This window comes from Schistocerca serialis, chromosome 2, assembly GCF_023864345.2.
Source record: "Schistocerca serialis cubense isolate TAMUIC-IGC-003099 chromosome 2, iqSchSeri2.2, whole genome shotgun sequence".
In the NCBI taxonomy this organism is placed as follows: Eukaryota; Metazoa; Arthropoda; class Insecta; order Orthoptera; family Acrididae; genus Schistocerca; species Schistocerca serialis.
Window position 1 is genome coordinate 764901595 of NC_064639.1, and position 16707 is coordinate 764918301.

A 16707-nucleotide genomic window follows, 5' to 3' on the forward strand; every position below is an offset into this window, starting at 1 on the left:
ACGTTCCCTGAAAATTATCCAGCAGAGTGCAAAGTTTAGGAGGAAATTATCACTTTTAAGGATTAGAGAAGCTTGTCAGATAAGAAGTAATGCATTAACCATCTTACAAGAGAATAAAAAAAAATTAGGCAGAGATGTATAGGTAAGATCCTCGAATCCGCCTGGCGGATTAACAAAGAGGGCCGATGTGCCGGCCAGTCTGGATGTGGTTTTTAGCCGGTTTTCCACATCCCGCTAGGTGAATACCTGGTTGGTCCCCATGTTCCACCTCAGTTACACGGCTTGCAGACATCTGGACACATTCGCACTATTCCATGGATTACACTCGACGCAGACAGTTGGGGGTACACTCATTTCGCCCCTGAGGGGTATGGGGTGGCGGCACGAAGGGCATCTGGCCACCCCTTAACCATTAACATGCCAAATCCGATTAACGATGGCTGACCCTGCATAACTGCGGGACAAGGCTCAAGCGATAGAATATAGGTAAGATCCTATCTACAGACTTCTGATTTCAGCTGCGTCATACATTGGCCATTAACATTAACTACTGAACATTACTCACATTCTTCTTTCCTTGCTTTGTCTTCAATGACACTGTCCTCAAAATTTACATCGAATGCTCCTCTCTTGTTTCTTTTACATAGTTATAGCAGTAAAAGCTCCGACAACGTCCTTTCTGCGACAAGTTTGTGTTGCAATCTCACTACGCTACGCTGTTGGTAACGATACACCATAAAATATGTAAGTTTACCCATTTAGATTGATCGAAAAACTCGGATTACGCCTAGACGTTGACGTGGAAGATGGTAAGGGTTTTATGGTGAAAGCAATGTTAAGATCATAGAGTAATATAGTGAAATTGTCTCCACTACAGTAAATCTGAAATGAAAAGGACAGCTATACATCTCTGCTAACAAAGGAGGGACCTGATTTTCGCTGGCAAGACAACCTCTAATAAGAAATGATTGGTAAATAACAATACGTAGTTGAAGCTGTAAGCTTGCCACTACTTACAAATGTATATATGAATTTCTTTCGATCCTAGTTGAGAAACATCTGTCTGTAATGAAAGGATTTGATGTTGGTCCATACACTCGACATACGTAGGACTTAAGAGAGGGATTTAGAAGAACGATACTTAGTGTATCTTGAGATTAAAGTATGACCGAACCTTACCAGTATGTGGATAATAATAATATTCATTTCTGGAGAATATCCTCGAGAGTAGAGAGATTTGTAACGAAGATATTTTACTGTTTTTAACCGAGCTTGCATTTTTCTTTCTTCTGAGTGCATAACGTGTTATTGCCAGTATAGCGTCTGATACATGATCACAGGTGCTACCGAAAAGTTGGCATCTCTTGGCATTCCCCCAGCTGTTGTATTGTTTCAGTGGTCACAGTGAGCTGTGCGCCTTCTCGGCGTTACCTGTTGTTTCTTGTCGATGGCTTATCAAACACGTGTGGGCATCTTAGATATGCATCTACATGGTTCAGCGCGCAGGCGCATGGAGAGGAGAACTCGACCATTAACTAGAGTGACACGTGTCAGATGCATACCCCTCAGGTGCATATAATGCTTAGATGTCTCATGTGCGACTCGGTTGTGTTACCTCGGCTCATTAAGAGACGATGGGCGAAAGCTACAGATATCTATGGCTGGGCACTGTATCGTATTTATTGTACAGTGGTAGGCTCGAACGAGGCTCCCGTGCACACACAGTCGATGGCTTGGTATATAGCATTAGTTTCATTTACTTACTGCACTATGTTACTTGTTCAGTCAAGTATTTATGAGCGTCATCTTGAAAAAAAAGTGAGAATAGTCAGTCAAAATAATTTGAATAGCGATAGGTGTTCGCACATTGGACAGTTTTTGCTGATTTTTTTAAACACTATGAGGTTGCTTATTAACCCCCTTTTGTATACACGTAAGGCATATCTATCTTCATGTTACCAAGGCAAATATTTATGAGCAAAAGCACAATTTAATCTTAGTTTAATCAAACAACGATCAAATAAATTTATTTTATGAGTTAATCACTGTTTAATTGAACCATACTAAAAGAAACTTTTATTATATCACTCTGATGCTGCCTATCAATGTTACTCCACAGTATGACCCACTTGAAGCGTTACGCAGTGCAGTTGCATCAGATCATAGCCAACAGTTCATTCGATTGCTATTTGTCTCGTATATAACTGCCTCATTGTGGAATTGTGCCACTAGCTCGGAATCTAGGTCATTTTCTTGCACCAACGGAACATTTCTCACTTTGCTCGCTTTTTACTTTGTATTACTGCTGATCACTTGGACGTATTTCAGAAAAACTGTTGTTACGTAGTCAATTGGGTAATTTATTAAACACTGAAGTGCATCTATGTGTTTTGGAACACTGATTGAAAGTCATGCTTTGTAGTGCTTACAAACGATATCGTGACATCATTAAATTATAATTAATCTATTGATAGGACAGCAAGTCCATTTTTAACACAGATAACGATGTCACACAAACAGTAATAATATAGGAGTGATGTACAGTAGATTGGGCACATAGCAAGAATTTATTTGTTTAAATTACGTGTTGTGATAGATCAGTTGTGCTTACGTGCATTCTTACTGTTTTTATTCTGCCAATGGGGCGGGGAGCACTTGTTGATCCCTGCTGTTGCTTGTATTTTGTGATGGTCCATTCTCTAAGGTTACCAGAACAAGAGAGATGCTGCCCTCCGCATTTACTCCTGTAATAAAATTGTGGGTGTAGGGGGGTGGGGGGAGAGAAGGTGGAGGGTTGCTTCTTGTGGATGGTAGAGACTTTTTAGAATTTCAGATAATAGCTTTCTCTCATCAACCATCCAAGGTACTAATAAAAATTGCAGAAGGTATAAGCAGGGACGTATTCGATTTTAAATAAATGAAATGCATTTTCTACCACTCATATCAGATGGTGGGGAGATGTGGAGCTGGAGGTCCGTCGTTCACAGCTTGGTCATTGACGGTGACGGTAGTGGTAGTGCAGACTATTGCCTACAACAAAGGCTTCTCACTTGCTTTCGGCTCGTAGCAGCAGCGTTCGCTGGCATTGGTGGTAATACTTCGCCCTGGCAGTGCAGGTTGTTTGTAGAGCGGCACAGGAGCGCTGGGAAGATTCCTCGTAGCTCTGTTTTAAATAAAATGTGAGGCCACTGGTGGTGATGGTAATTGTTTAAATGCAAATTTAGCAAAGCATGTACATACTTGAACTTTTTCCATCATTATTTTACAAGTCTATTGTTATCCTACAATACTGCCCTTGAGACAACTTCATACAGATACTGCACATTAATAAACAGGAGTGAGTTCCTCGTAATATTGAAATGTATTTGTAGCAGTGTGGTATTTGTTACCATATTACAATGGGCTAATCGATACATTTGCCATACCAAAAGAATTTTTTTCTATAGGAATTTATGCACTTTGTAAGAGCTGGAGGACTTGCATTGAAAATTTTACTTGAAAAGTGATACAGCTTTGTACGACTTCTACACAATAAATAATATTTAAAAAATATTTAAGGTTTTCATTTGACTCACTCTCGCAAAAACTGTAAAATAGCAATTATGAGAGTAAGAGGTTGATTTTATTTACAGGTTTATTATTCTGCCTGGGGTTGGTGGCTCCCGCCCCGGTGCCTCATGGTGATCCTTAGACTTTGACATACAGACCTCTAGTTATAAAAGGAGGAAGAGAGGGAGACATTGTTTCAGGGTGGTGGTGGTGGTGGTAACATGATAATCCTGTCGAGGTCAAAAATAACCTGACATTGGTAGCATAACCTGATGCTCAAGATCCAGAACCCGCTCTGCTGTCCTGCGTCTGGTCGTTTCATCTCACAGACTGCTAGTATTTACTTGTACGAGATGTCTTGCAGCTTCTATTACTTTCCAAACAATACAGCTATTGAGTGGTTGTTTAGCTTGAATGACGATTGCCAAGTTGGCTGAAATTTCCGTTTTTTATGCTAATCTATTAACTCAGATTGATCTGAAGATCATTACTGATCGAAAGTATTTATCAAATCAAATACAAAAAACTTTGTGATCGTGAACTAGTATAAATGGTATTGTTACAAATACATTTTTGCCACCCTTATATTGTACCAGTTACTCTGTACTCTGTATCATTGTTTGTATATGGTATGATCTCATTACTGTTAGGTTTCATGATGACAAATTTATTTTACCTTGCAGATCTTACGTGAATACAAGCTGAGAAGAAGGGTGACAGTCCACTGGACTTCTATTTAATTATTTAGACATTCTATCCCATTTACTGTTAGGAGCTGCAAATGTAACAGTATCGACACCGAAACCAAGTTACTTGGGCACACTTAAATATTATTTAAATGATTGAGTTTATTGAAGTAATTAATGTTTCCATTCCGTAACAGATTATTATAGACAGTTGGGTTCATAAGAGCTGTCTGCCTCACGTACGTCCTGGCGGAGTGGATATTGGGAGCTTGGTTGGTACCTTGTACCTGTTCCATACTGAGTCGAAAGGTTACGGTCTGTTTGCATCAGGACATCTAAGATGTTACTTTCACAAGTCAGTTCTCTGATTAACTGCTCAAGGTAATTTTAGGACGATGCATTTATAACAATTTATTATGATTCCCTGACCTTACTACCTGCCGTTATCACTTGAGTCTACCAGTATCTAGCTGTTAAGTTGAAATCTCCACATAAGAGCATAACATGACTAGGAAATTTAGCGAAATATTCTCTAGGTTTCCCCTCCAAATGTTCCGTTACTGCTATTCATGAGGCAGGGGTTTATAAATGCCTCCAATGACCATGTGTGATCCACATTTGAATTTTTATCGTAACTCAGATTATTTCACATCTGGAATCTGTACTGATCATTCTAGACATTATCGTATTTTTTACAGCTATAACCACGCTTCCACACTTGGAGTCCAACCTATCTTCGGGATCCAATCGAAACTGAGAACTCCATTGCTATTAACATCTGGCTTTTAGTCGCGTTTCTGTTCCTGGCACTATGTGTCCACTGGTACTGTTAATAAGAGAGACTCTTTCCGTAGATGCTTCTGCAGTTAACTAATGATATATTAACATTTTCTTCCTCCGAACTGCTGCGTGGAATCAGAACGCATCTTATCGGACCTGTGGAGGGATTTTTCTGCCATAAAATACCTACATGTGTGTGACTCGGGTACTCTATCTTAGGAGCTGCCTCCTAAATGTTGTGCATGCCGACGTATCAAGGGGAGGGGTCCAGCAATTCTCCAACCAGCAGCGGAGGTCAAGAAATCCGCATAAAATATCCTCAAAGAATCACCTGAGCCTCTGGTTTAAGCCTCACGCTTGACCCTAAACCAGAGGGCTGGAACCGGTTCTGAGAATGGTTTGGAATTTTAATAGCGAGAAATTTAGAACTAAACATTTCCAGTGTTCTAGTTTTGTCTCCTTTGTCGCCAACAATTGTCTCTAAATACTCTCAATACTCTGTGGTACAATAATTTCCGTCCAAAGACAAAAATTTTTTCAGGCTTTGGCAAGGTCTTGCTATAGGATCTTGATTCTGTTGCTACTGAAAATTTCGCAAATTGCTGTTGGATACGCAAACGGGTCTCAAATAACTAACATCTTCATCTGTCTCTGTAGCTGCGGGGTCAACGTGGAAAATTGGGAAACGAAGGCTCCAGGTTCGATTCCAGGCCAGGTCGGAGATTTTGTCCGCTCGGGACTGGGTGTTGTGTTGTCCTTACGTTCGTATCATCGTAACTGACAAGAAAATTGACTCCAGTGGTCTGTCGTCTTCCCATTATTATGATGGCTGGCTGAATGGGCGTGAACCTAAAGCCAAAAAATAGAAATAATAATTAAAAAAAACATCTTCAGGGCTGCAGTTTTGTTTTTTGTTTTGTTTCTCTTGTGCAACCAAAGAGGTAATACCTACCAGTTCCAATCATTTAATTACGAGGGTCACTACAAAAGTAGTGAACACAATTTTTTTAAATCCATCTTTTATTCTACATGTTTGAAAGTTTTACAGTGTGTAGATACACCCTTTAGGAACAAGATTTTCATTTTTCCACATAATTTCCATCCCTCTCAACTGCCTTACGCCATCTTGGAACTAGCGCCTGTATACCCGCACGGTAGAATTCTGGACCAACCTGTTGGAACCACTGTTTGGCAGTGTGCACAAGGGAATCATCATCTTCAAACCTTGTTCCACTAAGAGAGTCTTTCAGTTTCCCAAAGATATGATACTCACATGGAGCCAGGTCAGGACTGTAAGGCGGGTGTTTCAGTGTTGTCCATCCGAGTTTTGTGATCGCTTTCATGGTTTTTTGACTGACATGTGGCCGTGCATTGTCGTGCAACAGCAAAACATCCTGCTTTTGCCGATGTGGTGGAACACGACTCAGTCGAGCTTGAAGTTTCTTCAGTGTCGTCTCATATGCATCAGAATTTATGGTGGTTCCACTTGGCATGATGTCCACAAGCAAGAGTCCTTCGGAATCGAAAAACACCGTAGCCATAACTTTTCCAGCGGAAGGTGTGGTTTTGAATTTTTTTTTTCCGTGGGTGAATTTGCATGATGCCACTCCATTGATTGCCTCTTCCTCTCTGGTGAAAAACGATGGAGCCATGTTTTATCAACTGTCACAATCCTTCCAAGAAATTCATCCCCACCATTCTCGTACTGTTCCAAACGTTCGCTGCATACCGTTTTTCTTGTTTTTTTGTGAGCCACTGTCAACATCCTTGGAACCCACCTGGCACAAACCTTTTTTAACGCCGTTACTTCCAGTATTCTGCAAACACTTCCTTCCCCTATCCCAACGTAGCGTGACAACTCGTTCACTGTGATGCGTCTGTCAGCAGTCACTAATTCCCTCTGCACATTGTCTGGAGTGTGTGCGGTACGAGGCCTGCCGCTGCGAGGACAATCCTCAATATTGCCGTGCCCGCTTTCATCACGTAACCTGCTTGCCCACCGACTAACTGTACTGCGATCGACAGCACCATCTCCATACACCTTTTTCAACCTCTTGTGGATGTTTACAACTGTCTCGTTTTCACATCACAGGAATTGTATGACAGCATGTTGCTTCTGACGAACGCCAAGTGTAGCAGCCATCTTGAAGACATGCTGTGACGGCGCCACTAACGGGAATAGGTTGAACTAAGTTTGAAAACAAGCGGGAAGGATGTATCTACACGCTGTAAGACTTTCACACATGCGGAATGAAAACTGTATTTTTACAAAAATAGTGTGCATTTCTTTTGGAGTGACCCTCGTACATTGTTTTTTAGGTCTTGATCGACTATTCATTTGAACTTAAGCCACTATTGTTCAAAATGTTCATTGCCTGAGTTTAAAGCTAGTAATTCTTGTCTGAGAAACGTTTTCCTTATTTGCTGAGGATGCTGGGTATTCTGATTATTTTTGTATTGATTTCTACCTAGGGGATCATTGTTACTACAACTTAATCACGTAGACTAACAGTCACCACGCGAACGTTCTCATAGATTACGCGTTTGTCGTTGACCAGTATTATGTTAGCGTCATTCGTCGCTTTCTGATCTGTTGTAGACAGTTACCAGGAATCGGCTGAAGAAAGTTTTCGAAGACATTTTTACTCATTATGTAAAAATGAAACTTAAAGTTTCCCTGTTCGGTTGTCGGGTGGAGCGTTAAGGAGAAATTCAGTTTATGAAGATTCAAGAGAACATATTATACCGTACTATAACTGCATCGAAACACAGCCAGAGCGGATTAGGGAAACGTTCGACAGTGTGGGATTTCCTGGCATTGAAGTCAATACTGAATGAAAGCCCCTTCCCCCTCTCGTGGCACAATACCGTCTGCGGACTGCAATGCTGATGCGTGTTGTCTGATACAGACGGCGAATGTCATCCTTTGATAGACGGTCCCTACTGTCGCGCACTTCGGGTTGCAATTCAATGATGATTGGTGATATAATGGTGCGCTGCTTCTACATGATTACTATGCATGTTCACTGCGATGGTATCCAGTCTGACAGCTACCTACACGAGGTTGTCCATTTCTCTGCGTACAGTTCATGCAAGTACGTATCACAGATACTTGTTCCGGAGAACGCTGACAGGCCAGTTCATTCCGCGTTAGGAACGGAGATGCCTTTGTTGTTTTCAAAGACATTTTATTTTGCAACAGTCTCCTTTTTTGATTTGTATGCATATCCGAGATACTATTGACTCCTCCGGCGAATACTGTGGTAGGCGCTAGCAATTCGTAATGCAATTCATTCATTAATTCATAGCTGATAGTGGTGGCTGTCGATTAAATTATTAAACATGGTCGTTTCCGCCTATGGCTGCCAAAATTATGTATTTATTGCGATTGTAATTTAGATATTACACATCTTCCAGCAGAAATATGAAATGCAAATATGAACACATGCATAAATACAGTCGCTAGTGCAACACCAAGCGAGTAAGTACAGCGTCCAAGTCAGAACAGACAAATATATACGACACCGGATAAAAGCCACGAGAGTAACATATTATCCCACGTTCGTATGATTACACTTGCCAGTTGGATAATAACTTGCAATCACAATAAAATTTTTTTTTGCCTGTCTTAATCTGAAACATGTTTAATACTTACGTGAAGGGTGTGGCCCACCCCATATTACACAGTGTATTAAATACTTGAGGAAATACCTCAACCAGCCACGTTTTGAGCAAACTTTTTTACGCCAAGACATGTTACGGGGGTTTACACCCATCTTCAGTTGGCAAAAAAAATTTATATCGTCATCAACGCTTTGTATAGCCGATTGAAATTTGAGCGTCGCAGCTCCTTTTATTTTGTAACTTGTAACTCCTTCTTGCGAATTTACAGTACAGTATATGCATAACATACGTACTGATAAATTTATTGGTGTGTTGATGCAGCTTAGTATTCACTATGAGGCCGGAGGCTGAATAAATAAAGATATATAAAAATAGATGACTGATGTATTTCTTACCCACTTCTGTGGCGACTACTTCAGATGAATCCCTACCGCGTTGACGAGGTCAAACAGCACATTCTCCTCCGCCAAATAAAGCCGTGTTTCCTTAAGTTTTTCGTTAAAGCTGGCCAATATGCTGCTGTAGTATTTCTCAGTGATAGTGATTTCTTTTTCTGAACATGATGGCCTACGTATCTGTAACAACCATCACAACTTGTTCATGATGGGAAAGTCTGCGTTTACTTCGGAGCACTTTCGCCAGAAACAAATTGATTAGACTGTTGCCTTGTTGCCAGGCTATAACGATGAATTCATGTCTCATCAAGAGCTAAAACTCAACGCAAAAATAATTTAGTGTCTCGCTTAAAGTACCCCAAAACGAGTTCGAAATCGAAAGTCACAGCCCATTGTCCACTGTCAGTAACAGGGGTCTCGTTAGGCTGGCAGCTCTATCATCGCCGATTTATCATGTAACGCATTAACTGTCACCCGTCAGCACACACCTACGGCCTCCGCTACCCGCACTTTCATGTGATGATGGATGATGGATGATGGATGATGGATGATGATGGATGATTGATGATGGATGATGATGGATGATTGATGATGATGGATGATGATGGATGATGACGATGGATGATGACGATGGATGATGACGATGGATGATGACGATGGATGGATGATGACGATGGATGGATGATGACGATGGATGGATGATGACGATGGATGGATGATGACGATGGATGGATGATGACGATGGATGGATGATGACGATGGATGGATGATGACGATGGATGGATGATGACGATGGATGGATGATGACGATGGATGGATGATGACGATGGATGGATGATGACGATGGATGGATGATGACGATGGATGGATGATGACGATGGATGGATGATGACGATGGATGGATGATGACGATGGATGGATGATGACGATGGATGGATGATGACGATGGATGGATGATGACGATGGATGGATGATGACGATGGATGGAGGAGGACGATGGATGGAGGAGGACGATGGATGGAGGAGGACGATGGATGGAGGAGGACGATGGAGGTGGAGGAGGAGGAGGACGATGGAGGAGGAGGAGGTCGATGGAGGAGGATGATGGAGGAGGAGGAGGATGATGGAGGAGGAGGAGGATGATGGAGGAGGAGGAGGATGATGGAGGAGGAGGATGGAGGAGGAGGAGGATGGAGGAGGAGGAGGATGGAGGAGGAGGAGGATGGAGGAGGAGGAGGATGGAGGAGGAGGAGGATGATGATGATGAGGATGATGGGGATGGATGGATGGACTGATGATGATGGATGGATGATATTTATGATAATGATATTGATGATTATGATATTGATGATTATGATATTGATGATTATGATATTGATGATTATGATATTGATGATTATGATATTGATGATTATGATATTGATGATTATGATATTGATGATTATGATATTGATGATTATGATGATATTGATGATGATGATGATATTGATGATGATGATGATATTGATGATGATGATGATGATATTGATGATGATGATGATGATGATATTGATGATGATGATGATGATGATATTGATGATGATGATGATGATGATGATGATATTGATGATGATGATGATGATGATATTGATGATGATGATGATGATGATGATGATATTGATGATGATGATGATGATGATATTGATGATGATGATGATTACGATATTGATGATGATGATGATTATGATGATGATTATGATGATGATGATGATGATGATGATGATGATGATGATGATATTGATGATGATGATATTGATGATGATGATGATATTGATGATGATGATGATATTGATGATGATGATGATATTGATGATGATATTGATGATGATATTGATGATGATATTGATGATGATATTGATGATGATATTGATGATGATGATATTGGTTTCAGGGGGGCCAATAGTGTGGTTATCAGTTCCTTTGTAGAATGTGAAATAAACGTTTAGTGAGAACAAGTTCTTTCATTGAATACAATCTTCTTGGCACAATGGCCCCTTCGACACGAATTACAGAATCGGAAGACTATCTGGCTGTGACAGCAGAGACGGTAGTTCTTTATCACTATATTAAAACGGGTGATAAGAATCACGCACAGATTAACGCAATCATGACTTAAAATGCGGAATGAAACGAAAGTTACCTAAAAAAGTGCTAAAGCCTATTTTCTGGTACATGAGACTAGATGATCACTAAAAACAGAGTGCCAGCCACAGTGAGAATAAGTTCAAGTTGATCAACAAAGCTCTACTCGGATGATAAAATTGCTTTCAATACAAACATCAGTCTCAGTTAAATAAGAGTATTAAAAGACAAACGCACACGTTGGCGATACAGTAAAACTGTGATGCAGGTGATCATGGCTCGTTTGATCACTGACGAAAAAAAGAGTTAATCAGTTACATTAAAATAGTGAAAACAGTAGGCAAACTTGGGCTAGAGTCCATCAAAACACAAAACTTGTCTTTTCCACATTGATCGGCGGGAAGCACATCGTGGCATTTTTATGCCTTGAGTCCAGGGCGATCCTCGCCAGAAATCACCAGAAACGAATGTTAGATGGCGTTTACACCCGTTGAACAGATATCTAACAATTTTCACTGATGGCGAAAGTTCACCATAAACTGCGTCCACTTTCGCTTCTTATTCCTATTCAAAAGCGAAATGGGCATCCATGAATCAGTGTCATTTATTTGATGGGGATAATGGCATCACCAGCTTGAGGCAACATCGGAATCTTGCTTAAAACACTGATATTTACTGAACAGTCCTCTCACATAGCTTATGAATCATTTGAATCATCATTGATCCCATAGCACCCACCTTCCTGTATCCCCGTGCCTTAATCTATCATGGCAGTGGAACTTTCGTGAATTATTGTCTGTGTGTGTTGGGTCTTCTTAATATGACGATGACTAATACGCGGCAAAAGCACTGGTAAAAATGTTCACTGTGGCTTTAATATGTTTATTATTGCGGCAGTACGGTCTGGAACTTTCGCTTTAAATTTTACGGATTTTTGACATTTCAGAGAATTGAAACTTCTCACAACTCGCAGCACAAAAATACACGAATGTGCTGCTGTGGAGAAGTGGTTTCATAGTGTTCGACCTGGAATCTCAAAGACTGGTGTAGAATTGTCTTCAGTGATGATTCTGGCTTCGAAATGAGCCCCGATGATCAGGGAGACGTGTCTACAGCGACCCGGACAGCGGTGGAATTACCAACATGTTTGTCGCCCGCCACACGGTCTGACAAAGACTCCTTTGGTTGTCATACAAGACACCCTTACAGCACAGCAGTACGTTGACGATATTCTGTGCCCCATTTCGTTGCCCTTCACGGCAAACCACCCTGGGCTTCCATTTCAGCAAGATAATGCCAATCCACACACGGCGAGAGTTTCTATTGCTTATCTTCGTGCTTGTCAAACGCTGCTATGGACAGTAAGAGCGCCGCATCTTTCCGTAGTTGAGAATGTTTGGATCGTTGTGGGAGCGCCCTCCAACCATTTCGGGATTCTTACGACCTAGCGCTTAAATTGCACAGAGTTTGGCGTGATGTTACTCAGGCCATCAAGAAAGGCCAAGCCGAATAACTCATTGCATAAGGACCAGAGGTAAACCATCGCGTTATTGACTTGCTCAATTACTGAAGGCCTTTCTCGTGAATAAATAATATAACTTTCCTGAAGTTGAAATCATTTGTTCGTATGTACATGTACATTACATCTGCTGATTTCCGTCCCTTTCGGATAATTCCTTCGTCGTATGTAGTTTTGTCTTACAGTGTATTTTAGGGGTATGAGACGAGAATTTCACACCATGTCGTTTCTTTGTCAATATGGAGGATTGCTATAATGCTTCACATTTGTGTAAGTTCTGCTACTTCAAGACGTGTGGTCAGTGTGATGTAATCTACTCTGCTTTGGTAGTTTGTCTTCCACATTGTTTTGTATGATTCCAGAGTGTCCTTTGATCCAAAATGATTCTACATGTTTATGTTGGAGTTAGTATTTCTGGAGTATGTCCTGTGTATGGCGGCCAGTTTAGATTCCCTTTTCCGATGCTCTGTTATTTCTGAGGCTCTTCGATAATTAGTGACTATAGGACGCTACGTAGGCAGTAAAATAATCAATGACGGACAGAGCGAGCAGACCAGCTATGGCAATAAAGGCATTCCTGCCAAGAGAAGTCTACTAATATCAAATATCGGCCTTAATTTGAGGAAGAAATTTTTCAGAATGTACGTCTGGAGTACAGCATTGTATGGTAGTGAAACATGGACTGTGAGAAAACCGGAACAGAAGAAAATGGAAGCATTTGAGATGTGGTGCTACAGACGAATGTTGAAAATTAGGTGGACTGATAAGGTAAGGAATGAGGAGGTTCTACGCAGAATCGGAGAGGAAAGGAATATGTGGAAAACACTGATAAGGAGAAGGGACAGGGTGATGAGACATCTGTTAAGACATGAGGGAATGACATCCATGGTACTAGAGTGAGCTGTAGAGGGCAAAAACTGTAGAGGAAGACAGAGATTGGAATACATCCAGCAAATAATTGAGAACGTAGGTTACAAGTGTTACTCTGAGATGAAGAGGTTAGTACAGGAGAGGAATTCGTGACGGGCTGCATCAAACCAGTCAGAAGACTGATGACAAAAAGAAAACAAAAGGATTTCGTCAGACGATTAGCTGCATACTGAGGTGTTTCTTTTATTACAAGGACGTGCACAGTCAAAATGCAAAAATGATTGCTTCCACTGATAGTCAGAACGTATACTAAGCTCTCATACCTTCGTAGTATAAGGCGTAACCTGTACCTGCTGTTAATTTTAAAAATTCTGTAGAAATTTCTAGAGATGTAGGCCAGGTGGACGCTCTGACGCGAGAGATATTATCAGGTGAAATAATAGATATGGTCAGTCCTCCAAGCCGTTAGAAAATGTTAGACTGCACGCCTCATAGTACAAGCTGAAGTGAGGATGCGAAGGTTCGTTTATTACAAGAGGAATATTGTACCTCAGTTGGCCTCAGCCTTCTGTGTATCTTGACATACGTCTTCACTACACAAACGTCTGGGAAATGGTCTACAATGTGGGAATTCTCCCCCGTTAAATGTCCAAAACAACGTCATAAAATCGTCTCATGGTGAATGTTGTGACCTGTTGTGACCGCGACCGGAACGGTCGCGGGGTGGCCGAGAAAGCGCAGCGGGACCAAACGGAGAGCGGCCTGCGAACAAACAAACGAACGGAAAGGACGGACACAAAACAACGACGGACGACGGCGAGAGACCTTACGACGACAACACGCAAAAGGCAACGGAGTGACAGAGACAACCAAACGAATCCAAGACATCCACTAGGAATGAAAACGCAGAACGATAAACACGCTGTCTGTTGTCGAGGCGATGTGCCGAGACTCACGCAACGATTAGACTCGCTGGCTGAGCTCTTTTTTCTTATTTTTTTTATTGTCATTTTGAAACCTGTATACAGGCAGGCCTGCAGCAGCATACTACGCCGCTCTTTGGCCGCAGAGAAACACAAAGATACAATGAAGACAATTAGAGAAAAAAGATGGTGGACATATAGACGGAGACAAACACTTTTTAGAATACAAGGTGCCGTTCACGGGTGTAGAGTCCAAGATAAAATTGTTCAGACGCTTGGACACAGACAGAAACGAAAATTGTCACACGTGAACGTAGGTGCACAAAACGAATAACACTGAACCACTTAAGCACAAAACGACGGCACACACAGAACACGAGGCGTTGATCTCCGGCGCGCGAATGTCAAGAGAGGAGGAGTTGGAGTGGGAGGGAGACGGGGGAGCAGATGCCATTGGCAGGGGAGACAGGGGGAAGGGAGGAAGGGGGAGGGGAAGCCCGGGGGAAGAGGGGTGGAGGGAGGGGACAGGGGAAAAGGAAAAGGGAGGGTGCCTAAAGGAAAGGACATAGGAAGTGGGGGGAGGATCAAAGTTGATAGGAGGGGTAGATGGAGGGGAAGAGGACATCATCAGGGAGGGGGAGCTGGCGGAAGCCACCTTGGGAGAGGGTAAGGAGGGTGGAGAGATGGAGACCGGGTGGGATGTGGGAATACAGATGCGGCAGCGGGCAGGGGTGGGAGAGGATGGGTGAGACAAGCGGATGAGGAGGATCGAGTTTGCGGGAGGTGTGCAGGATCCGTATTCTTTCAAGGAAAAGGAGGAGTTGGGGGAAGGGGATGAGATCATACAGGGTCCGTGTGGGGGAGGGGAGACGGATGCGATAGGCAAGGCGGAGAGCATGGTGTTCAAGGATTTGGAGGGATTTATAAAAGCTAGGGGGGGGGCGGAGTTCCAGGCCGGATGGGCGTAACAAAGGATAGTGCGGATAAGGGATTTATAGGTGTGGAGGATGGTGGAGGGGTCCAGACCCCACGTACGGCCAGAAAGGAGCTTGAGGAGACAGAGTCGGGAGTGTGCCTTGGCTTGGATTGTCGGGAGATGGGGAGTCCAGGAGAGGCGACGGTCGAGGGTGATGCCAAGGTACTTAAGGGTGGGAGTGAGGGCGATAGGACGGCCATAGATGGTGAGATAGAAATCAAGGAGGCGGAAGGAAGGAGTGGTTTTGCCTACAATGATTGCCTGGGTTTTGGAGGGATTGACCTTGAGCAGCCACTGGTTGCACCAAGCAGTGAACTGGTCAAGATGGGATTGGAGAAGGTGTTCGGAGCGCTGCAGGGTGGGGGCAAGGGCAAGGAAGGTGGTGTCATCGGCAAACTGGAGAAGGTGGACGGGGGGGTGACGGCGGCGGCATGTCCGCCATGTACAAAAGGTACAGAAGGGGGGAGAGGACGGAGCCTTGGGGCACACCGGCGAAGGGGAAAAAGGTGTAGGAATCTGTGTTATGGATGGCGATATAGGAAGGATGGCGGGAGAGAAAGGAGCCGATCAGACGGACGTAGTTAATGGGAAGGGCATAGGTTTGGCGCTTGAAGAGGAGACCGGAATGCGATACGCGGTCATAAGCTCGTTCGAGGTCCAGGGAGAGGAAGATTGCGGAGTGACGGGAATTAAGCTGGTCAGAAAGGAGATGAGTGAGGTGAAGGAGTAGGTCGTCGGAAGAGAGGGACAGCCGAAAGCCACACTCGGTAACAGGAAGGAGGCGGTGCTGGTGGAGATGCTGGTGGATGCGTCGGGTGAGAATAGATTCCAGGACCTTGCTGAGAACTGAGGTAAGGCTGATGGGACGGTAGGAGGAGACGGCGGACGGCGGTTTGCCAGGTTTAAGAAACATTAGGATATAGGAGGTTTTCCACAGATCGGGATAGTAACCGGTGGACAGGACTACAGTGTAGAGCCTGGCCAGGGTGTAGCAATGAGATCCTGTGTAGTGATAGGGGCATTCAGTTCCGTGTGTGCAATGTTGTCCCAGTACTTGAAACCAGGAGCGAAGGGAGGGACAGAGGTGTCAGTTCGATCACGGACATCCGGGAAGAGGGAGTAATCGAACTGGGGATCATCAGGGATGGAAAAGACATCAGAGAGGTAAGAGGCAAAGTGATTGGCCTTACTAAGGGAGTCAGGGAAGGGGTGATCATCATGGAGAAGAGGATAGTAGGGGGAGGGTTTAGTTCCAGTAAGGCGA